The sequence below is a fragment of the Protopterus annectens genome, chromosome 13.part0 (assembly GCF_019279795.1).
Source record: "Protopterus annectens isolate FY-2018-M chromosome 13.part0, PAN1.0, whole genome shotgun sequence".
NCBI classification, from domain to species: domain Eukaryota; kingdom Metazoa; phylum Chordata; order Ceratodontiformes; family Protopteridae; genus Protopterus; species Protopterus annectens.
Genome location: NC_056747.1, coordinates 1,336,617,438 through 1,336,645,247, shown reverse-complemented (window position 1 = coordinate 1,336,645,247; position 27,810 = coordinate 1,336,617,438). Strand labels below are relative to the sequence as shown.

General features: G+C 39.3%; 1 protein-coding gene across 1 annotated transcript in view; it reads left to right on the top strand.

The window, feature by feature from the left end:
- Positions 1 to 27,810, top strand: part of ARHGAP23 (Rho GTPase activating protein 23) — a 1,842,805-nt gene that overhangs the window by 774,251 nt on the left and 1,040,744 nt on the right. The gene's annotated exons all lie outside the window — the stretch shown is intronic.

Here is a 27,810-nt window from a genome sequence, read left to right as displayed (position 1 = left end):
ATAGAAAAAGAGCAAACACTAGCTGTGCAGTATTGTGGAGCTACAGATTCCTCAGTGGGAGGAATTCAGTTCTGCAAATATTTATATCTTTGGCACTGTGACTATACTAAGAAGTACTCTGTTCTGCAACAAAATGATGTCAAGTACATGCACAGAGATGCCCTTGGATGAAATTATAATTGCAGCGGACACTAACGGTGAGAGATTGATTATCATGAAAAACTTGTCTTGATCTCATCAGCAAAGATCCCTACATTAAACAGAAGAGTGATGCTAAAAATGTTACAGCAGAAGGGATTGATTATAATGTAGGCAAAACAAAAACGCAAATGATCGGAAATTCAGTCCTGGAGAGAAATGAGTCGGTTGGCAGTTAGTTTGCAAGAGAGGTGGCAGCTGTTTTCCTCACCTCAATCTTCCTCAGTCTGGTTGCATCCTAACAAAAGTTTAGACGAGAATTTTCTTGTAGTTCACCTACAATACAGCCATTTCATAGTGTGTTGTGGAAATTGATTCCTTCCTCAGCATCATACCGCTCAACATTGTAGCAAGGATTAGGGTCAAAGACAAAAGTAATGGGTGAAAATTAGAAATAGGGACAGAAATAAAAAGGTAGTCTTATAAACTTAAGTTACTAGACTAGCAGATTTTGTTTTAGCGTGCTTTTTCCTGAAGGATACAAATTCTAAAATTCAAATGCCTGTCATTATTGAGTGACTGTCGCCCTCAATGATTTGCCAGAAAAAAAAAACACATTTTCTGAGGGAATGACAAAAACTACATTTTGTGAAACTATGGGCAATTGAGGAGTCTGTTCTCCATTATCCACCCCTTACATTGTTTCTGCTTGGGTACTCTGGGTGTTGTAGCACCACACAAGCTCTGTGAGAGCAGGTGCAGGTGACCTGTGCCTTTATTTTATTTAGATATAACAAGATGGGTGTGCTGGATTGACAGACTGTTTTCAGGCATGACCTAGGAGAAAAATAAAAAGCAGAGTCATATAATGTCACTAAGGCTTTGCACTGTAATGTCACAGAATATATGATAGGAAAAAGCTAATTGACTGAACTGAGGTTTCTTTTGCTGGTTCTGTGAAGCCTGTTGAAAGTGAGTGCAGTGTGTGATACCATGCTATATTAATGGATTATGACAGCAGGGAGATTCAGAAACTTGCAAAAATAAGAACTCTGTCAAAATATCCCATTGGACAAGGGGCAAATTGTAAAAAATCATCTTTTGTCATGTGTTTCCACTAACTGATACATTCATCTAATGGTCCTTGAGACTTTTGGGTCACAGTAGTTAGGGAATTTCTCTACTCCACCAAGGTGCAACAGCCATTAGGATAATTATTACACTATAGGCTTTGCATGTTGTGTAAAACATTTGCACAGGGGATGGGGGAGGTCCTTTCTCTGTCTACACACAGTAAACATTTTAAATCGGCACCCACCTTAAACCCACTTTTGCTATCCTTTCTCTAAACAAAGCTCCTAATATAGCCAAACCCAGTACAAAACTTCTCGGGGTCATGATAGATGACCAATTGAAATTTGACTTGCATGTCAACACTTGCATTATGAAAACCCATCAAAAACTTGGCTTCTTGTATAGAAATAAAAAGTTCCTGTCTAACAAAGGTAAAGTCTCCCTCGCTCACACCCATCTCCTACCAAGCTTATTGTATAGCTCTCAAATCCTTACTAACCTCCAAATCTCTGTCTTAACTAAGCTTGAAACTACCTATAACAAAGTGGCCAGATTTGCTGCAAATCAAAGCTATAGATCTTATCACTGTCTCTCTTTCAAACGCTTACACTGGCTAGAATTGTCCCACCTGTTACTCCTCTTTCAGCTTTGTCTTATTCACTCTATCTTGTACCAACCATCTTTCTGTCCCAACTTGTCCCCTCTAATCTCCCTCTGCACTCCTAGGACTCTCTGTCCCAACTTGTCCCCTCTAATCTCCCTCTGCACTCCTAGGACTCTCCGTAGCTCAGACCAAGATCTACTACAAATCTATAAACCCAAGAGCAAAATTGGTCAAAACCTCTTCAGCTATTACCCTTCCATTTCTTGGAACAAACTCCCATTGGAAATCAGAACACTTAACCCAAAGGATTCAAATCCGCTACCTAAAAAGTCAATGGTTATGCCACTGTACTCGCCCTCCATAACCCATCTCCCTGTCTTATGTAGTATGCCCTCTCTCCTCATCAGTAATTATTCTGTTATCTGACAGCTCTTAGTCATTTTATCTAGTCAATTACCAGTTTACTCAAAGTGCTTCTACTTATCTACTACCTGTCAAATCCTCACTAACTCCAACTAGATTGGCTGTACTTACTAACTCTGCATATTGTAGTCGTACACATTTTACGTTAAATGACTAATGCTCTGGAAGTAATTTCTATGCTTTTAATGTACCAACTTGAAAAGGTTTGTTGTTACTATATATACTTTAACTCTATCAACTTTGAAAATGATTATTGTTTGTATAGTATTACTATTTTTTCACTTACAATTTTATTTGTAATTTTGTGGTTGTTCCAGTGTTTTACACTAATGGGTTTATGTATCCTTACTATGGAGATTGTCAGAGGAACATTTGCCAACACTCCACTGAACAGATTGTTGGCGTAAGAGAACGAGCAAATGTTTCAGCAGCTGACAGATTATAGCAAACGCCTCTGTCCCTGACCTGACTGAGCACTGTATCAGGAATGCCTGACCAGGATTCCTGATTGGAAAACAAGATTTTTTTTTCAGCATCTGCCAGACCACACTTGTTTTATTAGTAAATTATTTAGGGTGTTGTAGGTCATAGCTGTTTGTGCATAACTCTAGCTCCTATGCTAGTTGGGATATATTTTATTCTTATTCCCAGCTCTGGTGGTGCAGAGTGATGCAACTGACTGTGGCCCAGATGGTAAGAGTTTGATTAGCAGTTCAGACACTTGACAGAGCTGACAGGAGAGGGTAGGTGTGCCCACCCCAGGATAAGAACATTAGGACTTGAACAGGGCTCAAACTGCCACAAGTTCCCAGAGGAGGAGGAGTGGCAAGGTGATGTTGGTTCTGGGAGCAGGTTTTGGGTAAATAAAGCCTGCCTAGATGTAGCTTTCATTAAGGGGTGTACAGAAGCACACACTTGTAAAAGGAAGGTATTGGTGGCTCCTGCACTGACACAAGTATCTCTTTCACCAACTCAGGAGTTGGAGTTTGCCATAGTAATCCGTCATTGTTGGGATACTGGCTAGAACACAAATATTTGTGGCTGTCTACATGATGGCCATTCCAGATAGTTCTCACTCACATACTGCACTGCAGTAATTTCCCAGTACAAGAAGATCAGTGGGTGAGATCGGGGGGGGGGGGGTTGATGGATGGTAAGTAGGGGGGAAAGAGAATTTTGAAAAAATGTATAGAATATAGCAATAACCCACGCGTGGTTTGGTCACAAGGGCGAAGCCCGAGTGACCAAACAAAGCTAACCGTGGGTAAATCCAGCATTACCCACACCCAGAAGTGGGTTATTGCTATTATACAATGACATTATTTAAGAAAAAAATAATTAATTTTCTTAAATAATGGCATTGTATAATGCCTCCTTGCTGACCTTCCACAGCTGTCTGGTATTCTGCGGCAGTTCTGATGTACTGCGCATGCGTATGCCTACGCAGTACATCAGAGCTGTGGGCAAAAGCAACGGAGAAAGCAAGGTCTCCGTTGCTTTTTACAAAGTGTTTCGCTATGTTAAATGGGTTTAACATAGCGAGACAGCTTTAAAAAAAGCAACGGAGCCGAGATGAGGAAAGATTCTTGTTTGGTAAAATACTGTGCAACAACAACAGACTATGTGGATGGTGGTAAGAGAGAGGAAGACTTTATGGTGCTTTATCGCTTTATGGCATCAAAGTTTCTTATTGTGCTATTCCTAGCATTACTCCCATTGTAGACGTCAAATCACAGCATTCAAAATGAGTATGCAGTGCAGTCAGTGCACCCACTTGTAAATTTCTCAATTGGTCTATCATTTTGAGTTATTTCATTTGCATAATCCATGTGGCTCATTTGCATAGGGTTCCATATACCCGGTCATTATGCACTCAGTAGTGTGCTCTGCGTAACTCGAGGAGTTTTTGACCATTGCACAGCCATGCTATTTGTGTCTTACAGCCGCCGCACCTTGTGTGTTTATTTAACATTTTAGTAACTGGGCAGGTAAACTAGTTCATGGACCCTTTTCAGTTATGACCCAGACCACATTGCAAAGATATTGCATAACATTTCACAGCACACTACAATGTTTACAGCAATAGGAACTCGAGGCAGTAGAAAACAGTGATATCTGATCAGACAGGATATGCTTATGTAAAAGCATGACACTGATTTGAATTTTGTTAACATGCAGGATAATAACTAAATAAAAAGTAATTTGTATACGAGTGTTGTAATTATGCTGCTGAGTTTGCATCCCATAGTCATGTTTGGGATAACAAAATATATGCATCAAGGCTAAAAGATTGGATGGAAATGGGATTGTCAGATGAGCATTGCATGAGAACAAGAAAAGTGAGGAATTTGCTGTCTTCTCCTACAAGTCCAAGTACAGCAGTTAAAAAGCGCTTTAGTGATTATTATCATTTTTTTAATCCAGGGATGCAAAGTAATCTAGCTAAAAGCTTGAGCAGAAGATCCCTAACGATTAGCTTTGGTCTTGAGAGAACTAGCCTGTTTAAGTCTGAATGGCATAGACCTAATTTTTTCCATGTCTTGGTAGCCAGGTATGTTGTAGTATTTTATTTATGTATTTGAGGTTATGGCTGTTGTTTACTCAAGCCTTTTGGTTTATTTCTTGTCTAGTAATATAAATAAATTTTTAAGTCTTCTGGTTCGCGTCTTATAACAGAAAGACGGCCTTCGCCTAGTTGCACATATATGTTTAATAGACTCAAATAAGTATCAAAACTCTTTTAAATTCCCACCCCATGTGGATTTACATTTTGTAAGACCCTGATAATCTTGATGCTGATTCATTTAAGACCGTTAAACTTCGCTTTTACAGGTATTTTCTTCTTTTTTATAGGTGTTTTCTCCCTTCTTTTAGAAATTATTGCATGTCCCATGACGTCTCTCCTTATGTCTAATGCATGCCATGGTCACCTACCTCTGCAGCTTTTAACTGTATTTGTCTTTAGTGAGATGGGGCCACCCAAAACTGCACACAGTACTCAAGATGGGGGTCTCGCTAACTGTTTGCACAGGATGGTTCTCGTGCATTTACAATTTCCTCAACTTTGTATATCACCGGCTTGCACCAGTTCTGCACACTCAGATATTGTGAAATAAGTAACAGGATCTTTTTTCCAGTTTTTGCTGTTGAAAATTCCTCCCAACACACACACACACACACACACACACACACACACACACACACACACACACTTGCATACATAGCGGCTGGAATTCACAGACATATAGCACAGCACTAATCGGTGTGTGGTGGTGATGCACATGGCAGTAGTGATTCAAAAGGCATGCCTTCTTAGTTGTGAGCAGCCCTGGCTCTGAATCCAAGACAATTTTTTTCTCTGGATATTTGTTTAGATAATTTCTTTGCCATTTTTATGTTGCCATGCACAGCACTGTTTTGATTTGTGCCTCTGTCTCAGTTTTTTCTCTGTTTGTGCACACACGTGTGTGTGTGTGTGTGTGTGTGTGTGTGTGTGTGTGTGTGTGTGTGTGTGTGTGTGTGTGTGTGTGTGTAAAATGATATATGGGTCTACTTTGGAAGACCAAAATACCACAACACTGCCTTTCACAATCCAAGGCGAGAAGGCTAATATCAGAAAACCGACATCTCAGAACACTGACTGCGAACCAGCTAAGTAACCGCTTGTGCAAAAAAGTATTAAATTAAACCCGAAGCAAATTGAACCCACATTCCCCTAACTAAGTATACCAACTCTGAGGTTGCACTACCACAGGGTTAAGGGGCAAAGTTCAACATGGTGGCCAAGTGGTTATGTGCCTGGAGTTAGGAGTTGCTATTCTTGGACATTGGGTTTCTGATGATGTCATCCTTCTTGTCTCAGGACCATGAAAGTCTGTGTTGTGGTATTTTGACCTTCCAAAGACGTGCCCTTCTCTTTGTAATGTCTCTGACCGAAGAGGACATCACCCAGTTCTGATGAACAGCAGCACAGACTGGGGTAGATGTACTTCCTCTGACTTTACCATTTAACCATCAGCTATTCAAAACCAAATAAGAATATAATAATAAGAAAGCATCATCACAGAAATTATGTAATTGGTTACTGAAATTCCAGAAACTCTGAACTTAATATAGCATTTTACTAGAATATAAAGAAAAACAAAAGTTAAGAAAATCTAGCCTGATTGAGATGGCAAAACTCTGTCCCTGATTTTTGAACAAAGTAGAGAGGCATAACCTGAAGCAGTTTTTTTAAGACTTTCCTCAAATATTTGTGTGACACCTGTGTTGTAATGCCACTGTTGTATTAAACTTGTTTACTAGTGTGCGGACATTTAACACAGTCAGTTGATGCAGTGAAGATGACTTCACAGAGGAAGGTTTGCATGTGCCGAGTACACTATGGCATGTGTTTGCTTCTTTGTAGAGATTCCGCTCCATCCTACGTGTCGGTAAGATGTCAAGTAGTATGCAAGGAATGTAACAGGCTGAGATTTAAATTCCTCATCCAGCAGAAGAGGGAGAGAGAGAGAGATTCTCCTGCCAGATTGTTGTGGTATTATTCTGACCTCACATACTTTTAATAGAACTCTTTATGCTCTGAAGGTTTGTCTGCAGCATTATGAAATGTCTCAGCAGAGAGAAACGTGCAGGTTAATATAAAGTAATGCAGCCTTGTGGGACTAGGTGGTGCAGTATTAACATGTTTGTCTGATTTGAAAGAAACAAACATTTTAATATCTATATACTACAGGTATTTCATGAGAGCTCCAATGTATTTGTACTTTATCCATAAATCTCAACTTCTCAGCACTAGAACGGGATACAAAGCCAAAGGTTTTTCTGTGATAAAGGATGAAAATCACTTTTTCACTTATTAGTACTGCTGATTTGAAAAGTTGACAAACAAGGGTCTGCAAACTAACATGCATTTTCTGAAATAAAAAGTCTGTTCAATGTACATCTTCATTTATTGATTAAAATCCACCAGCAAGTTTCTGGTCAGTTGCAAGCGACTTTATCATGCAATTGTTTTAAACTGACCTAATGCTATTGTAGTTTTGCTTGATATATAATTTCTTCTTCTTCTCTGTTCTTTCTGTTTTCCCTCCCCTAGCGTTTCAACATTTCTTTCACTGTTGCTAACCAGCCTTCTACACAGCCAAACCCCCACAAAACCAATGTCCCAAATCTGCTATCAGAAGGAACCTCTGCACATCTATAATGTGTAACAAAGTATGTCTTACATTGATCTTTCCTTAAGCTAACAGTTGCTCAGCTGTCAGCATTTTGTAATGAGAGTACGATACCAGGAACAGCAATCACACAGATCCCTTACCTAGAAAACCCCTTTTAGTTCCTGCTGTTTCGTTTTCTCATTTTATTGTTACTGCTTTGTCTCGCCCATCTTTTTATGTTTTTTCCCACCTTTAACTGGAGTATCCCTTCCTTACTGTAGGTACTACCTCACCAGCACTGGACGTATAGCTATAACTCTCCATTTCTGGTCTGATAATCTTGTACCTACTAGTTTTTCCCACTGTAGCTTGTTTCTCCAAACTTATACATATTTCTCCATAAGCCATTCTGCCAGCTACTTTACCTGCCCTTTGGCTCCTCTCTGGCCCTAGTTACTTACTTAGAAGGTAGTTTTTCTAACCAAACAGCTTCACTGAGACTCACGCTATCCCACTCTGTTTGCTCTCGCTATGCTCGGGCTCACGCCGCTCCCCTATCCTACCCCATTCCCACCCACCCCCACTTTCCTTAGGATTATACTCTAGAGGCCACTCCCACACCCCACCTCCTTCCAGTCATAATACACACCAATCATAACATCACCACTCCACTCCCAACCTACCCCTTACTACACACACTCTAACCGATCCTCCATCATATTATAGGTGTTACAATCTAAGCAAGCAATTATCACATCCACATAGCCTTTATATCCAATACCCACTTCACTCCTAAGAAACCGCATACTTAGCTAAACCTACATTTACATCATTACCATCAAATCATGCTCCATACTATTTACACATCATCAATCCTACTAACAACTCTATTACTACTTACTCACATTACCACGTATCACAATTTAAACCCCGATGTTCTACCTCACAAGACCACTTTTACTACTCACAGCTGTGTATCACCACCTCTTATTCTCCCCATCCATCTTGCATGCACACATCTATCCTTATACCATTAAACTCACTCTACCATCTGGCCATTCCAATACTCTATTCACTAAATATGACAAGTACGTAGCTTACCTTATCAAAACCAAAATAGACATCGCTGCCTGACTCTGAGTGGGAGACATTCACCCAAATCCAGGCCCATTTAATAACAGCACCCAGTTAACTAACCAAAATCCATCTCTTAACCCGTTCCAACTTCCTAGAAAATTCAATGACCTGCTCATGCTAAATATGAATGTTAGAAGCATTAGTAATAAAGTCCATGACCTTCTTGCAAATATTTCCCTATCTTCTCCAGACCTAGTATTACTAACCGAAACCTGGCTTAAACCCAGCACCTCCAATAATGAAATTCTACAGCCTGACTTTAATGTCATACGAAATGATTGTGCATCCAAGAAAGGGGGAGGTGTAGCTATACTATTTCAAAATCAACTAAACTTGGAAAATCTAAATATAGACATGCCAAATTTAACCAATACAGACATTGTAATGGCTCATTATAATCAGATGCTATATACCTCCTGGGAACAACACTCCTGTACTGGAGACCCTACTTCATTGATACATGAAAGCCTCCAACATGAAACTAGCATCTTGGGGGACTTCAACATTGATTAGTTAACCTGCAAGTCTTACTCCCCCACCAACTTCACCAACCTCTTTGGCTTTTCCCATCTCATCCAATATCCCACTAGGATTGACAAATCCACCAGAAGACAGTCAATACTTGACTGGATTCTGACAAACAGGCCAACATTCATCAGTCAATCTGGATTCCTCCCTGATAGCGTAAGTGACCACCTCCCAACTTTTGCAATATGACATCATGCCTATCAAGAAAAGCCCACCATTTACCAGACAATAAACTTCAACCAAGCCACCTTTATTAATGCGCTAAATACTTGTAACTGGTCTCCCCTTAAAAGCCTCAACCTTAACGAAGCTGTACAATACTTCAACTCCACCTTCTTAGACTTCCTAAACTCCCAAGCCCCTCCAAGAACCATCAGGGTAAAATCTAGCCATGCTCCCTGGATGAGTAAAGAGACTAGGTCTCTTCTGAAATCCAGAGGCAAGACCTGGACCCACTGGCACAAAACCAGTACCCATACAGACAAGCAGGTATATCTTGAACTCCGTAATAAATAAAAAAAATGTTAAATTAGACAAAATTAACTTCTACTATAATATTCAGGCCAAATACCAAAATAACCCCCCAAAATTCTAGACGGCTATTAATAACATTTTCCATCCTGGAACATCAGGAACTCCGACTCCTACCATAACTGATAACTCCCTCAATGTTGCCACAGCTTTTAACACATTCTTCACTGAATCCATTCTTGCTCTTGCTACTGCACAAGACTGTCCACCCCTGAACCAGCTACCCAGATACCATAATGATATCGAAGGCTTAACATTCCAACCGGTCTCTACTGACTTTATTAAGAAACTACTGACTAAACTAAAACCTACCACCTTAGCTACCAGCAAACTACCAGCAGAATTCCTGAAAATAGCTGCTGATACCCTTGCTTATCCTGTATCCATTCTTATCAACTGTTCAGTATCTGAAAATTTATTTCCAGAAATCTGGAAAATTTCATACATTATACCTCTCCACAAAGGGGGTAACTCAAGAGTTAACTATCGCCCCATAGCAATACTGTCACCTCTGTCCAAAATATTAGAAAGATGTGTAGACTCACAACTCATGCACTACCTCAACACTCACAACCTTCTCACAAACACTCAACATGGCTTCAGGCCCTACCACAGTACCACAACTGCACTAATGTTATTCACCCACAGTTAATAACCACAGAAATAATGGCAACTATGTCTCTGCTGTCTTTCGTGACCTCTCCAAGGCTATTGATATGGTCAACTACAACAAGCTGATTAACTCCCTTTCCAAATTAAATCTTAATAAGACTACCATGTTCTAGTTCCAAAGTTACTTAACAGGTAGGCAGCAAGCAGTACAATGGAAGCAACAACTCTCTCCTCTATTACCTGTCACGCTTGGAGTTTCCTAAGTCTCCATCCTTGGACCTTTACTCTTTTGTGTCTTCACTAATAACCTCCATACTTCTACTCTAGAAGCCTCAGTCATCCAATATGTGGATGAATCCACACTAATCTGCCCTTTTCCTTCCCTCCAAGAACTGCAAGACCAAACACAAGCCTCCTTCCTCTTCATGGAAAATGGCTTACCAGCTCCCAATTAATACTTCACCCCAAGAAAACCAATCTTCTCATTTTCTGCCTTACTAATCACCCTTCTTCTCCTCCACCCTCATTTACCAACCTTTCTAACAAAAAACAACCATCTCTCCAGTTACACACACCAAACTCCTAGCTATAGAAATTGACTGCAACATGAAATTTGATATTCACATCTTGCTCACTGTAAAGAAAGTGCACAAAAAACTGGGGGGACTATATAGAAACAAAACATTCTTCACAAATAGTACCAGAGCTAAAATAGCACAAACCCATCTCATCTCCACACTTCTGTATGCCTTTCCCATCCTCACCAATCTCAGAAAATCAGACTTATCCAAACTTGACACCCGCTTTAACAAAATTGCATGATTCCCCTCCAACAGCCCTTACAAAACTCACCAGTGCTTAGCCCTTAAACAACTCAACGGGATTGAACTCCCCCATCTCCTTCTCTACAACCAGCTCATACTAACTTACAAGATACTCTATTACCTCGAAAAAAAGCCTGCATTACAAAACCCTAATACACTCTCACACCAGTACTAGGGTTCTACGCCACAACGATAAACTGCTTCTTCAGGTCACTAAATCCAATAACACTGCAGGGGCCTCCCTCTATTCTAACTATATCGCTAAAAATTGGAACTCTCTGCCCACTAACATAACAGCTGCAGCATCCTTATCTCAGTTCAAGAAATCTCTTAAAACACACCTACAAACTAACTGGGTTTGCCAGTGTGACACCCCAGGCTAATCCTACTCCATCTTTTCCTGGTTCACCCCTAGTCAAAGCTCCTCCCTCATATTCATTCTTTAGACTTATCTTATTCTTGTTAGTCTCACTTGTCTAGCTTCACTCTTCTTCCTCCTCTCCGCCCCCACTTCTAAATTATGATAATTATGAGTACTGTATATTTTTATTTATTTATTTTATTTTTATTTTACATTTGTTAACCGGGTGTGTCTGACTGAGCTGAAAAGGCCCTTTTTCAGCAGAGGCCCGGGGAGAAAAGCTCCACATAGAAATTACAAATACATTTAGTTATTTAGACATGATCAGTATATACACAAATTACAAAAGACATGTTTTTACAGTGGTATGCAGAACATCAACAGTTACAGTGGAGAGAACAAACAAAAAAATATTAATTTAAAAATAAAGGCAATTAATAGATTTGTGGTGTACAGCTGAAATTTGCAACATTGGTAGAATACATACATAGTACACAGGTACAGAGGTTTAGTATGTGTACCTTATCCGCATTCACTAGCCTGGGGAGCAGTCATGGCACTGCCAACTTTGCTTGAGATGTTGCCTGATGAGGTCTTTAAAGGAGGCTTTGGATGATGTGTTTTGAATACTAGTTACAGCTATCATAGTATATTATTGTATCATTCTGATTATTTCTTCTGAAGCACAGCTCACCGAATAACCATAGCTTAATTTTGTTATACTTTGTTCATAAGTATATGTAATCCTTGTCATATGTTGAACATTAACCTGTGCTGTAACTGGAGCTTTTTTACCCGGGCCTCCGCTGAAAAAGGGCTTGTGTCCTGTCTGACTTTCCTGGTTACCAAATGTAAAATAAAATAAAGTAAAATAAGTTGTCAGAGAATAATTGATTTTAGGAGAGCAGAGCAAAACTGAGACAAAATCAGGGACAGCTGAATAGCATGATTCTACCGTCTTTTCTGAGAGATCATTGTAGTGAAGTCTCTTCAGGTAAAAGTTTGTTCATTTAGGCATGTTAGTATGGTCACCAGCTTATTAAAAGTTGCGTTTGTGTTGTCAGCATTTGGCGGGAATAGTTAAAATCACATCTGACCAGGTTAGAAGCTTGAGCCCAAACTAAGATAATGATGACTTGGGTTTCTACCCCTTCCAAAATCATTAAGATTCTATAACATCTATGTTAGAGTCATAGATTTACAACACTGGCTGTGACGATGATTGTCTTGCATGCTGTATATGCACATGTGGTTTGGAGAAGGTGTACCCCTGGTTGGTAGACACCTGTTTAACATGATGTGAAGTGGTAACACCAGGTAAAGTGAGAGGGAACGTAAGGGTCAGTAGGATGATGAGAGGTCATTAGCCTTACAAAGCCTAAATGCAGATGTCAAAATTGAAAATATGCTTTATTTATAATGTGTGTCACTTCTGGTCTCGTGGTCATACTTCCCAACTGTCCAGATTTTTGCCTTATATTTATAGTCTGTTTTGCTTAAAATTGTGGTTTTCTGGCAAATCACTGGGATGTTCTGAAGATTGAAGTCACTAAATTAATATGTTTGAGTTTCAGAATTCATATCCTTCAGAAGATGCATGCTAATACAAATCCCATTATTCTATAAACTTAAGTATATAAGAGCAGTATAAAAATGTCTATTTTTGCCTTTTGTTCCCCTCACCCCATTATGTCAAGCTTTGCCCACATTTCTTGCGCTAAGAGGATTGGAGATACGCTCGTGGTGCAAATAAACTTCATTAGTGATGGGAGTAAAAAGTGAACAATGCTGCTGATCTAGAAACAGAAATATTGTACTGCATTTTACAAGATTATTCATCTTAATGCAAGTGGCTGGTATAGTTGAAAAAGGTGTTAAGATGGAAGGTTACGAGGAGAAGTAAATTACACAGAATTAAATGGAAATTGTGGGAATGATATATGCAAAATATCTTTTTCAGGAGGGATGAGGTTTAAGAGAAAGCAGGAGTTTAATAATTTATGTAATATTGTTTAGATTGTAGGATATATAGGGTGGCCTAATGGTTAAGGTGTTTGCCTTACAAACACAAGGTGCAGGGTTTGAGTCTCACAAGGGATAATTGGCTAGGCTTACAATGGCTCGCAAGGGCAGTTAGCCTAGTACTAACCTATATGAAATGTATAATGTTTGTAAATGTGGACATGTTAATATGGTGTGATTACTTTTACATAAATGTAAGTTCACCTATGTCATAAGTGATGATTCAGAAAAGGTGTTTAAAAAAAAAAAAGATGGAAGTTTGCTGTGTGACCTGTTTGGGAGAAGATTAGTGAGAAGTTTGTATGTGGGGGAGAAATTAATGAGTCTACTGACACTGAGTCTAGAGTACTTTTTTGCTCACTGATACCTTTAAAACAAATCTGGTTGACATCCCCACCGAAAAAAATTGGTATGTTGTTACCAGAAATATAACCCTTTTTTGGGGTCCATTTTAAAAATAGTCTCTAGTTAAAGAACTTTCAGGGTGCTTTATATGGAAACACACAGTTGACAGAACAAGTTATGATATTTGTCAGGCTTGCACCCAGTTGTTGCACCTATCTCTTGCATGGCTAACCCCACCCCTGGCTCATGCTTGATTTCAGACAATGCATCCTTGAACCCGCCCATCAGCCATACTGTGAAGTTGCCTCTAGCAGTCTACCATGGACCACCACCCGCTAGGTGAAAAAGTATTTCCTTAAGTTAGCCTTGAGTCATTTCCCCTTCTAGCTGCCATGTTTGTCTCCACTCTCTCCTTTCTGTTCAGTTTTGCTTCTCTCACTTGCCTGTAAGTATATAACACATCCCAGTGATATGCACCCTTTCTTTCCGTGAGTCATCCAGTGTGTATATGCCAATTTCTCATGCACTAGACCCTTTGTTTCCACCCTCCCCAACACACACACACACACACACACACACACACACACACACACCAATAGCAATCAAGAGCATTGTTTCAGTCAGATGCATCATCATTCTGGCCATTCTGTTCCTGGCTGCTGGTGTATTAAGCCACAGTTCTTCCAGAAAGAACTTGGAGGCTATATCTATTCTGATCTGTTTAACACTTATTCTTGAAGTTGGGAAATGGATAATTTTGTGACTGTGTAACACATTAACATTAATTACCCTTGATATTATGCCCAGTCCTTCTGCAGAGCTGGTGATCCACAATGTACATAAATACAGACTTGCACTTCCATTTTTCATTCGTTGTGCCAGCTTTGTACCTGTACATAGTTTCCTCAGGTTTCTGTAATATTTTGTTGCACCTTGTGGAAATCCGATCTATAGACTATGCTACAAAGAAATCTGTTGCTGCTTCTGTTGCATTTGGCTGCAAATTTGTATACTGTTGGTATGGAAAGATTTCACATCAGAACTGTTACGCTGATGGCTTGCATTTCAAGTAGAGCCAGAGCTTAAGGTCAAATCCTCCTTGGTATGCCACTATCCCTCCTTCATTAACGTCTCTCTTTTTTCCCCTCTTTGAACTTGGGACAGTGGACCTTTTCTGTTTCTGCCTCTGCCTTGATGTATAAATTGCCAAATATCTAGCCATGCACCACAGAATTCCTACATGAAAGCAAAAAAGCTGCTGCATTTCTTAGCTGTCATTGTTTGTCATGCATAAAGATCTGAGAGCCATCCCTTTCAACTGCACTGATTTTGCTTTAGTCATAAAAGTTAGATTTCATGTCACAACTGGAGGAGTTAATCACTAAATAATTCCCTATGTATAATTTTCTTCAGGAAAAGTATTGTCATAAAAATATATTGTTCTATCAGCTAGGTAAATAGTGCATCCAAACAGTATTTCTGATTGAGATTTTGAACTTTCACCTCACAACTTTTGTTTTTCTGTCTTTACACAAAATAGTCTTTATCCTTTATATGAGATAAAAAGTGGCCGTGCTATCAATATTGAGAATTTCATGCTGTGTGAACAATAAGGTTATAGTTTGTATGTGGGCTTCAGTTTAGACTTTCTGGTATGTGATAAAATTCACAGCAGAGTGAAACTTTTCCTGCTCCTGTCAGCTGGAGTGGGTGGGGCTAGTTGGAGGGCGGATTGGGGGAGGGAACTGAGAACTCCCAGCAGCTGATGACTTATCCATACACATTAAGGCTGGGAAGGGGGGGGGTTCCCATTCCCAGCAGCTTTTCTGTAGCTTCATGTTTCACCCCTGTGGCTTTTGAGTCTGTCAAGCTAGCTTGGTCATTTTGTGTTCTAGTTTAGTAAAGGGTGTGTGTATCAATGCTTGTGTGTATATATGTGCACCCATGCTATTGTGTTAAGTATGAATTTGTTTTTGTAGTATGAAACAGGTTTCAAGTTCTGCTTTTGTTCTTGTACGTAAAATTTTAAAAAATGCTGTGTATTGTTTGCTGGCATCTTATACATGTCTGAACTTGGGATTACTTGCATTAAGCCATAACATCAGAGGAGTTCTTGCCTTCCATGTATTTACATTCCCAAACTGTGGAACCATTTATGGATTGCTGCCTGCTTACTGGATATGTTTTCTCTCGTCTTCTCCTTTTTGAACTGGTGTTCTTTGGTTGATGACGGTGGGTACTTGGTACTAACATGATCAACATTTTACAACCAGCTGTGTGACTCAGGAGACTTTATTTAAAGTCAGAATTTGAGAATATTAACACCATCATATATTCACTTGGATAAATTGCTCATGCTTTCTAACTTGGTTTTGTTGAACATTGTGATGGAGTATTGCAGAATGCACCCAGTTCTACCTTTAGTGAGGTCATTATACTAATCTTAACTCCAGGGCTCCTCTGGGTACAGCCAGAAGGATGTCTGCAGCTGGGCAAGTGTCCTGGAGTGGCCTAGGTCAGCAGTCAGGCTGGAGAATGAGGGCAGTTGGAGTGGACTGCAGCAGCCCAGAACCCCGGTGCATCTGGCTTCCTGATGTGCAGAATGAGGGAAGGGGACCACCACCCAAAAGGCAAAGCAGAACAAGCATCTCTGACCTCAGGACCGAACGCCAGAGAAAAGTAAAGGTAAGGTTTTTTTACGCCCCCCCCCCCCAGCATTTTTGTGTGTTGTACCTGTTCATTTCCAGATACATGTTTTGAAAGGTGCCTCTAGGTAGTATAGTGTAAAACAGTGCTTTTCTGTGCTGTAGGACAGATCTGCATGAGCCATTGTTTGTGCGTCATAAAATCTGCTTATTGTTATGACAAAGTCACGATTTCTGAGGAAGTAACAGGGAGGCATTTTGGTTAACAATAACAATCGTTTTACTGGGTAGTGTTCCATTGTGAAATCATCGGACAAGAACGGAATCAGGAATTAAAAAGCACTGAGGTTTACATGGTAGCCCTTTGTTGGAGGTTGTCTTGTAGGTTAGTAAATTACTAAATTTTTGTGCTTGCACCTCGTCCACAGATAAAATTTCAAATGTATGTTCATCTAGCAGCTTCTTGAGCTTTGTCCTAGCTGTAGATTTCAGGTGGACATCATTTAGGTTTGGTGCTTTTTCATAAAAGAATAGTATGTATAACATCCTGCAGGAATGAAAATTGAGTGTATTTACACAGTAGGAATGTGTTGTGTCTATAATAGTGACTAGTTCTGAACTCCCAGCATGCCATCCTATGTTGTTGAACTACTTTATATATCTGAGTGGTATTTGTTCCTTAATTCTTCAGTTCCATGGCCTTTTTTAGGGTCTGCGGTTTAGTACTGACATCCATTTACTGTGTGTAGAGTGTGTATATTTTCCTCATGATTGTGTGGCTTTTTCTTGGCACTTTGGTTTCTTCTCACCTTGCAGAAATATTGTGCTTAGATGAAGTATCTATTCTGTTGTGTTGTATTTACCTTTGCCCCAGGACCCAGGTGATTGAAATGTCTATAGATGATCACTTCAGTTAAGTAGCTGATAACAAGTAAAACCCATGCCTAAGAACACAGCAGATCATTTCTTAACCTCCTGACCTCCTTCAGAACCTGTGTGATTCGGTGCACTTCCTTTTATAGTCACTCTGCATTCTGATGCAGTGCGAGAGTCACATATACTGATGTTTTAGTACCCATGGTCTCTTGGAACCCAAACTTGTGCTTTGTTTACAGGCATGTTTCCAAACTTAGTTTTATAGTGAGATGTGCCACATCTAGAGTATCCATATCATAGATGTTCATAATTCATCCACTGTAATATCCTAACAATGTGTAGGTCTCCGCATGTTAATTCGGTTTCTGAGCCCTTGAAGCACAATCACTAAACAGTTTCATCGAATACACAAAAGAACAATTAAATAGTACTTAAACAAGAAATAGTATTACATACCCAAAATAAATTAACATTTTTTTTCTTGAGGCAAACCCCTCTCCACAGCCTGCCATATGGTAATTTTTAATGCTAACGTTTTCACCAAACATGAATAGAAAAACACCTCATTTTATTATGAAAAGGTAATCACAACCACAAAGAAGAGCTCTGCTTTAAGGTAAGTCAAGCCAAAATCCTTTGTCCATGATTTTAGTTTTTGAACTCCAAAAAAAAAATCCTTTTAGTCATAGTTGCTTTAGTGAAAAGGATTTTTGAACTCCAAGCTGTCTCCCCTAAACCCCTACACATATTGTATAACTACGGTGTCCTTGTATCACCATTTATGCTGAAAGGCCACTACAGTTTTCTAGTATTTGTTCCTCAGTATTCAAATCAAGGAAATTGTTGGTTACATTATCTAGACACGTTTCATTTATGTCCAGGCAGAACTTGTAAGGATATCAAGGAAAAATAACCAACTTTTTGTCTCCTTTGTGCAAAATAAGTTAGGACAGAACGTGTCCAATGTCACTCTGTTCACGTGGCTCTCTCTCTGAATGTAATTTTTAATCACTTTTTCTCCTGACTGCTGTTGACCATCATCCCTCCCCCCAGGGAATCGGCCTGTTTGTTCTGCATTACTGGGGTGTGGGTCGACCAGCAGGATCACTATTGGAGTGGTTCAAGTGGATTTCTTCCTTTGGCCCTTGAACACATGACTTGCGGAGCTGGAGGGAGATGTGCAGTGAGCTGTCTGCTGTGGTTCACTCCTCACTTCTGAAGGGACATGGACTGCAGTCAGCACAGCCACCCTTCCTTCTTATCCTAGGAGAAGTGAACAGTCCTTACCCCTTCACTCCTCCTGCACCCTACATGGCTGCTCCATTACCAGGGCAGCTAATTGAATTCTGGTCGCATGGGGTGCAATAAGAACTCTGTCCCCCAGCACCACAAAGCCAGGCTAGACTGATTTGTGTTTTGTTGTAGAAAGTGTAACAAACCATTTCCATACAAAACAAAAGCTCATCTTGCTAGGGCAATAGCTACTTCCTTGGTCTTTTCCAAGAATACCATCCTTAGTGTTCTGTCATGATATTACCAAAGAGGAGAAGCTGACTAATCTGTATTTGTGTTGAAGTGGATGGGCTCCTTAAGTTATTTGCCATTGCAATAGGGCTTCATGATATGGAATGTGAGGACAGTTTGACTGCTGTTTCACTGATTCACAGTAGTGTGATGGCAATTACACTGAACGCTTCTTTCATCTCCCAGTAACAGTTGCCTTTTATCCAATGTTTTGTGACCTCAGTTGTTACATAAGGCAGGGGTGTTTGGGGGGGGGGGGTCTCCCACCACATGGAGGTGGGGTGCACTGGAGCTTGTTGCTGCAAAAAAAAAAAGGCTTATAGCGAATATTTTTTTACTTTGTCGGGGGTAATATCCTTCGATAAACTAGTATGAATCCTTCCTAATCTGTCTTTTCACTTCCACATACTCTCCCACCATTTCCTGTCCAATTGCAAATTGCTTCGTGTGGTGAGATCTGAAGGAGTAGTCCTGATGCATAGCTCTCATCTGTCCAGAATTTCATAAGAATGTCCAGATTTTTGCCTCCGGTTCTGGTCTAGTCCTAATAAAATTTGTGGTTTTCTAGCAATTTATTGATGAATTAAAAAGTCACTAAATAATGACAGATATTTGCTTTTCAGAATTAATATCCTTTAGAAATCTCATACCCAATGCAAAACATGTTGTTTTTAAATATTTCAAAAATGTTTAAGTATTGTTCTTATAAAATTACAATCTGTCTCTGATTTGAGGTCTATCCCCCATTATTTTTGTCTCTGTCCAGAATGCTTGGACTAAGAGATTGAAAAATATATAGAGGTGCCCTTAGTCAAGTGGGTATACTAGTGAAAATTCAATGTGGAGAGAGATGGAGAGCTGTGTAGCATTATGGGAACAATGGGAAGAATTCTGAACCTGAGAGAGCTTCAAAAGTGTGGAGTGACTGCTGGCTGCAGCTACCAGTTCTACTGTTGAAGCTGATGGACAGTGTTCCATGAAGATCTCTTATTATGGTAAAGTCTATAAATTTCATTTCAGCCGCAACCTCGGCACAAAGCAGAGAGTACTATATACAAAAAATGGTACACACTATTGAAATGTTAACATGGTGAAATTACATCTTCACTTATATTAAGTAAAACAGTGGGGTAAACATTGGGCTAAGTTTAAGTAAGATTATCTGCTTGTATGTATGTGTGTGTGTGTGTGTGTGTGTGTGTGTGTGTGTGTGTGTATGTATGTATGTGTCTCTCTCTCTCTCTCTATATATATATATATATATATATATATATATATATATATATATATATATATAAAATATAGGGCCCTGTCATTTGAGTGAAAGCTCCTTTGACTAAATCACAATTGACAGGAAAGTGTATGATGCCATTTCTGATAAGGAAGTGAGTCTAAAGAGTGGGTATTGGCAGTGGCCATCTTCAAGTCCCACCCCCAGATCTGTAGACGTTTGTGTTTGACTGAGGAATTAGTATACATGTGTGTGTGGGGGGGTGTAGAATGTTTCTATAAATTGTGATTTAATGAACTGAGTTTTGTCATTTGTGGTCAGTGTTTTGGGATTCAGACAAATGGGCTTTTGATCAAATGACATATAGGTTTACTATCACAGTCTTGAATACATACATATAGTAAATTCTAGCATATATCAGTAACATTACTGGGGGAGAGATGCAATTTTATGATGGTAGCCAGTCAGGCTATTGCAAATTTGATGACTTCATGTGCCTAAGGCAAGGAAAAGTATTAGTCTAACTAGAATAATATTAGGTATTAAATGATGCAATGGTTGAGGATGGTACACAGAAAAACGAGGTCATGCATGTACATTATCAATCATACTTCTCAACCTTTTAGCTCAAGAAATCTGGACAAAGCCAAAAATAATGGGGGGGACAAAAGCCCAAAAACGTGGACAAATTTTAAATATTGCTTTTATAAATTTAGAAAGTTGTTACCACTCATTTTCTTGTATGAAATCTGAAACTCAAATGTCTGTCATTATTTAGTGAATTCAGTCCTGAATGATTTGCCAGAAAACCACAAAGTCTGAGGAACAGGCCAAAAATATGAGCTAAAACTCTGGACTTTCTGTGAAAATCTGGAAGGTTGACAGGTATGATTATCATGAAGTGTTTGTTGTATTGTAGCAGTTGCTGATATTGCCCACTACTGAACTTTAAACCATACATCTTTATGTCCTTTTGAGTGTTTAGTGTTGCAGTCACAAGTGAGACAGTTTGAAGGCAGTGACAGTGGCCGCCACTCCATTTCCAATGTTTTATGCTTTTTCTTTGCCTGTTATTTATTCCACTGCCATCAGCAAGTTGTTCTGTAAGCTGATTTCATGCATAAATATATTTGCACATTTAGTCTGGAAGGCTTTAATGAATTAATAAGGAGTTTGTTTCTGACTGGCTTCTGAGAAAACAGACAAACTGTGAATGCGTAATGATGTGGAATTCCATACATGGAAGAAATCTTTAAGGCTAGTGTGGCCCAGCTGTGCATTGCTTATTTAAGTAGTGATTGTCCACGATGTTTGTTGCTGTAGATGCTGTCTTGTAGATCTATCGTTTATAGCAGGAAGTTATGCATATACTCTGGGTTGTGATCCATTTCAGGGACTGCAAAGGCTTACAGTAATTTCTGTGTTGTGTAGCAGTGTGCTCAGTAAGTTTTGTGTGACTCTTCAAAAATGTTAAATTAACTTCCCTGTGTCCTTCCCAGGTTCTATCCATTATATTTTTTTCCCTGTGTATCCCTGGAAGAGAACTGTCACACGAGAGTTTCTGATTCTGGTATTTTCCGCAGGCATCTCTAATTGTACGTCTGGGGGTTGTTTTTGCTGTGACTGTTAATTACTGTTATAAGTTTTGTTTTTTGGTTGCTTAATTACAGCCTTATTGAACTGTGCTATGAAAATGCTTACCTTTCTGATGTATTCACTCGTATCATGTACACATTTTGCTGTTAATGACTGTAGCCATTGCTTGTTTGCTCTTAAAGCATCAGGGTTTTATTTACAATAAATAGCTCATGACAGAGTAAGTATTAACCATGAGTACCAGCGATGTCATATTCAGCAGTGGCAGATAGTTATTTTACATCTTGTCAAGTGCTAGTCAACTACACAGCAATACAGACCAGAGATGGTGTTTCTCATGGACAAGGCATCACAGCGATAATACCATTATCTTGTACTCTAATTTGGAAACTGGCTAGGTAGCTAGCGTAGCCACAAGTGACCATCTTCATGCAAGATCTGGTGAAATAACTAAACTGACAAAAACTGAAATACTAATAGTAGATTGATTTCATACCATTGCAAAAATAGTACTAGTAAACAATTCAGTCTCAAAGGGAAACAATCCACGGCCTGTCTCCTTTAGTGCTCCCTACCTGTTGTGAAAGTATTCTATTTATTTTTTTTTTAATTTTTGTGTTTAGCAGAGGGTGCAAGCACTGAAAAAAATCAACCGTGGGGTTGGTTTGGGAGTAAGGACATATCCCACTTTGTAGTGATCCAGCTTGAGTTGGACAGTTTTATTGCTGTCCACAATGAAGTTGCATAAGACAGCACTGCAGACTGTATAGCCTGCACCAGTGGTATATAGAGAGATAAAGCCCTGACTATGGCCCAGGCCCCCCCCCCCCCGAGTTTGATTAACAGCTCAGACACTTGACAGTGCAAGTAGAGTGGATAGGTACACCCATCCTGTGGGGATGGTGATCAATGACCATCTCACACTGCTGCTTCAACGACAGATCCTCAAACTCCTTTATCTGGGCAATAATTGCAGCAGCTATACCCTAGCAGACATCCCATTAGTAACTAGAGCCCACACAGGTAATTTCCTTGTGTAGCAGTCAGGATTTCCTGCTGCTTTCCATGTCAAATGGAGCACCTGGCCTAGTGCACGTGCCTTCTTTCATTGGTTGAAGTTTAAGTCCTCCAGTTATCAAAACAAAGATGGAAATAAAGGGGAAAGGGTATAAGCAGACATTACAAGTTGACATTTGCATGGGAAGAGGGGGCTATGAGCTTGGTGCACTTGCATTGTCTGGGTGCAAGTGGGAGGGACACAGTTGAAGAGTAAAGCTTGAGGTAGAGCTTAGATGACATTTAGAAGGGAGAAGGGCAATTGAAGAGTGTAACTAAGGCAATACTATTCCATAGAGATGGTGGTCTGACCCCCTGAAGCACAATGCTGGAGGAAGTACAGCAGTGTAAGTCAGGTGACATTCATGGATGCCTGAAGAAGAGATAGGTTATGAATTAGGCGAAGGGGTATTTGCAACACCCAGGCAGATTTCTTAATTTACATGTCAATGTCAAAGAATTAAATAGGCTTGTACACAGATCCATTTTAGTGCACGACTCTGGCCAAAGACAGTACTGTAGCATGGGTCAGATTACAGGTACAGAAGACATCTATGCTGTATTTGTCACTTTTTTATATGTCTCAGCTGGCTTTAACAAGTGAAACCACTGTTATTTAGACAGCTGAGACTTTTAGGTAAATTGAGTTTACAAACTGGACAAAGGTTAATTCTACAACTATAATGAAAGTCAGAGTTATAGTAAGTTAAAACATTAGCATGTATGAAGACAGCGGAGGTTTTTTTTAAAAGGGAGAAGAAAAGTAGTTGTGGGGGAGGGTAATGGGAGAAGAGGTTGCCTTTTAATCTGATTATTTACATGGAGTGGACTTCAGTGAGATGTTTCTGGAGGGCTTCTCTGAAGAGAGGGAGCTGAGGAATGCTTCAAATGTCTGCTGGTAAGGAAGTCCGCACAGCTTGGGCATGTTTGTTTGGTGCCATCCTTTTCCCATTATTCATCAATGGGTTAACCACGAACTAATCTACATAATTCTAAATTAATGCAGCAAAAGAAATGGTAGGTTTTTCTGTGTGTGGAAGTTTTATGTTTTATAAGAGAGTGAAGTGATGGTTACGGATGTCTGTGAAATTAACAACGCAGCAAATTTTGTGGTTGTGAATATCAGGTTTGTTTTTCGTTTGTTTTTTTTTTTTAATCATGAGCAACTTTTTATGCTCATCTGTAGAAGTCTTCATTATTAAGACTAACACATGCTTGTACAAGATCGTCTGGCTTAAATTCACATGTAGAAAGGGAGATTTTTCTGTGTGTGGAAGTTTTATGTCGTATAAGAGAGTGAAGTGATGGTTACGGTTCTCTGTGAAATTAACGACACACCAAAGACGCAGCAAATATTTTGGTTGCGAATATCACGTTTGTTTATTTGTTTGTTTTTTTTTTTATCATCAACAACATTTTATGCTCATCTGCAGAAGTCTTCATGGTGATATTTTACTTGACTGGCTCACCTGGAGTTTCGCGCAGGAGTGGGCATGGCACGTCTGATTGACGTCCGAATCTGCCTATGAATGAAGCATGATTGACATGCCAATACAAACCACTTATGGCTGAAATGTAACACAAGCACGATAATTTATAATAAATTCATATAAAGTCCCAAATGTCCATGTAAACCCAAACATGAGTAACTCTGCAATACAAACCACTTATGGCCGAAATGTAACACAAGCACGATAAATTATAATAAAGTCATACAAACCCCCAAATGTAACACAAGCACTGTAAACACGTTAATTTCACTCCGCAGTTATACATATGCATAAAATAAATGCATACAAAGCCCCAAATGTAACACAAGCACTGTAAACATGATAATTTCACTCCGCAATACAAACCACTTTTGCCAGTTATATGTATGCATAAAATAAATGCATACAAAACCCCCAATGTAACAGAAGCACTTTATGAAACTCCTCAATATGGAATAAAAATATAAATGTATTACAGTAAATGATGATATTATACTCTTGTTGCCTAGATTCATTCAGTAGCAGATGTTAATATTGCTATTACAGTGATTTAAGGCTGTTATTGCTCGTGTCCTAACAGTCCGGTTGACTATTCATTCAATAACTGTGATGTCAAGCAACGCGGGTGGGGTTTGAGCAGTGCTTGCTACTGCGCATCTGGTGAGCCACTCAAGTAAAATATCGCCTTTTTCATTATTAAGACTGGTAAACACATGCTTGCACAAGATTGTCTGGCTTAATTCACATGTATTTTTGTGTGTTTGTTGCATGTAAGAATCCATAAGATGTGTGTATTAGTCCTCTACAGTAAAAAAAATAAAAAAAAAATAAAAGTATTTTTGTGAAACAAAATTTTCTTTTCTTCAACATTATCAGCATCAGTGCCTCAACAGGTAGCACACTTGTCTTTGCTGTTGGGAGACCGGAAATTCTGGGTTCTCTTCCCACAGTAGGTGCTTTTTTTATTATTATTATTATTATTTATGCAGCCGTGGTGGTACAGCGGTAGCGTTGTTGCCTCACAGCAAGAGGTTCTCCTGTTCGATTCTTGGCTGGAGTGCCTTCTGTGTGAAGTCTGCATGTCCTCCCCGCGGTCGAGTGGCCTCCGAAAGACATGCGTGAATGGGCATACCTTTGTTGAAGGTTGGGCGTCGGTCTGGCAACTCTGCACCATAAAAAAAAAAATCAACTGCCAATCCTTAGCAGACAGGAGTTCCGCTGTGGCGACCCCTAACCGGGAAAAGCCAAAACGACAAACATTATTATTATTTATGCAGTGGTTTAGCATAAGGGGCACAGTACTACTGAATGCGTCTTCCTCTGATGTGATTTTAAACAGAGGTCCTATCTGCCAAAGGTGGTGGTAGTTCATGTGTATGTTAGAAAAAAAAAAAAAGTTTCTACAGTGTAGATTTCCCTTATGGGCCACGGGACTAACCTGCTGTACAAAACATTGCATACATACACATGCACATAAATAATTACGGCTTACATAATTGAGGGCAGATTTATTTTCACTATTAATACATATCTTGCGCAAACATTGTTACTGGTAAGGGATGCAGAAGGTATTCTGCTTTTACCAGTAAATCACAAAATATTAACATTTGAACAGATGAAAACTATGGTACCGTTGTCTGCAGTTGTTGCAGTTTGCTGAAGAACATTTTTTTCAGCCTGCCGTCTCTGTCATGCTGAGCAGAGCCTTTAAGTCTCTTTATCTAACAACTGTCTCATGCATGTCCATGTCGTGTGCTTCCTACTGTCATTTGTGAAGCAGTCCCTGTCCGCAGTCCTTGTTGGTAAGGAAAAGTCTTGACCAGCTGCTGCTCATGTTCTTTACAGTTAGTCTTCCCTTTTTCATGTGCTGTTGATTCACTTAGTGTTACATGCAGAGACCGTCTAAAACAGAGTAAGTAGTATTCTCATATGATCGTTCTTTCTTTACCCTTGTTGCAATTCCCAGATTTACAGCAAATCATTCTGTGGATTGTGGATATGTGGACTTTCTAACCTGTGCACCATAACTGAGGTGTGGCCTCATGAGTCCCACTCCCATGTCATGTTAACCATGAACACTAATGTGTGTCAAAGTACTTTATAAATGTTGGCGCATATTTTGAGTGTTCATTGGTGGATTGTGGTACTCAAATATTGTCTATTTATGCTCATTAATAAAATTGCTTGCAAATTAACATGCATGCTACATGTTTTAGGCGTGTTAAGTGGCACAGTGTTGCAGGCCAAGGGTCTTTGGATGCCAGAAAAGTAATGGTATAAGTATCTACTGCATTTAATTAAGACAACAGTATGAGTGAACATCTATACAATTATTTGGTGAGATGCGTTTGGTTACTAAGTAGTAGCCGTACATTTTTACCCATCCCTTTTATAAAGAGTTACCTTTCTCTGCGTTAAGAAAATTAATTTGTTGTCATAGTAAAGCCCGTGTTAGTGTTGCCTCTATCTCTTCCCCACAAACCATGCACACACACTCACTATGTATTTGTTACTGTTCAGGTTAGAAACAGAATTCTTTTTTTTTTTTTTGCAATCTGATTTTTATTAGCATTTTTTTTTAAAACACAAATACAAAAACAAAACCATAATTCACACAATACAAATAGGTTTAAAACAGATAAATGAAAAAAAAACTTCATACAATCCTACTTAAGAACAAATACATTCAGTACTGATGTAACAAAAAGAAATATTTGGCTTCTTTAATCAAGTGAATAGGAAGTGATTACAAACACAAAAAGAAAGTGCAGAAAGGATTTGCTGAGAGGTATTTGTTTGTACAGGATTGTGAAGATATATCAATATTCCTAAATCCTGTGTGATTTAACTATATACAATGTATATAAGCGACTGTCACTAAGTGGAAACAGAATTCTGCACTTATCATTGTTCTGATTTTCATGTTGTCCTGTGATGACTGCTTTTGCATTTTAGTGCTAAGATTTCTGCAAAACTTTAATCCTGACACATGAGAAACAAAGGTGACAGTGAAGTAATTGTTTCAAGTGTGTTTTCTGTTAAAGTCCTTTGATGCGCCTCTTTATTTTCTCCATTTCTGGCCTCAGCTAGTGTTAATAGTGGTGTTCGATAATATCATGATCAAGAAGCGTGAGTGGTCTTAGTAATGGAGCTAAATAGATTAAGTCACAGAGAAGAGTGTGGTCTGCGCTAAATAGATTAAGTCACAGAAAAGAGTGTGGTCTGCAACAAAATAAAGGAAAGGTGGCCACAAGATTTCGGAGTATGTGCTTTAGCTGTTGTGTGACACGTAACAGGAGATCACAGATGCCTGCTCTCTTTTTGGAATCTGCATTTATGTCTCAGCTGCTGCACTTTATCACACCTGTCCATTAATTCATTAAATTGCCTGTTATTAAAAGGGAAGGCATGTGTTCTGGAACTTAACATACGAAATGTAACCGTTCTTGGCAGCAGAGGGAATGGGATGATTCTATTGTTGGCCATAATTGTCTTTGTTTCATTTTAAACTGGTCGGGTCTTGTTTAAAAGTTCGGTCACACACACTGTGCTTTTGCCTCTAGGCCGGGCTCTAGTTTGTTAGCCATGGAACAGATTTTATCTTGCATTTTGCCTGCAGCTTATTACATGCTGG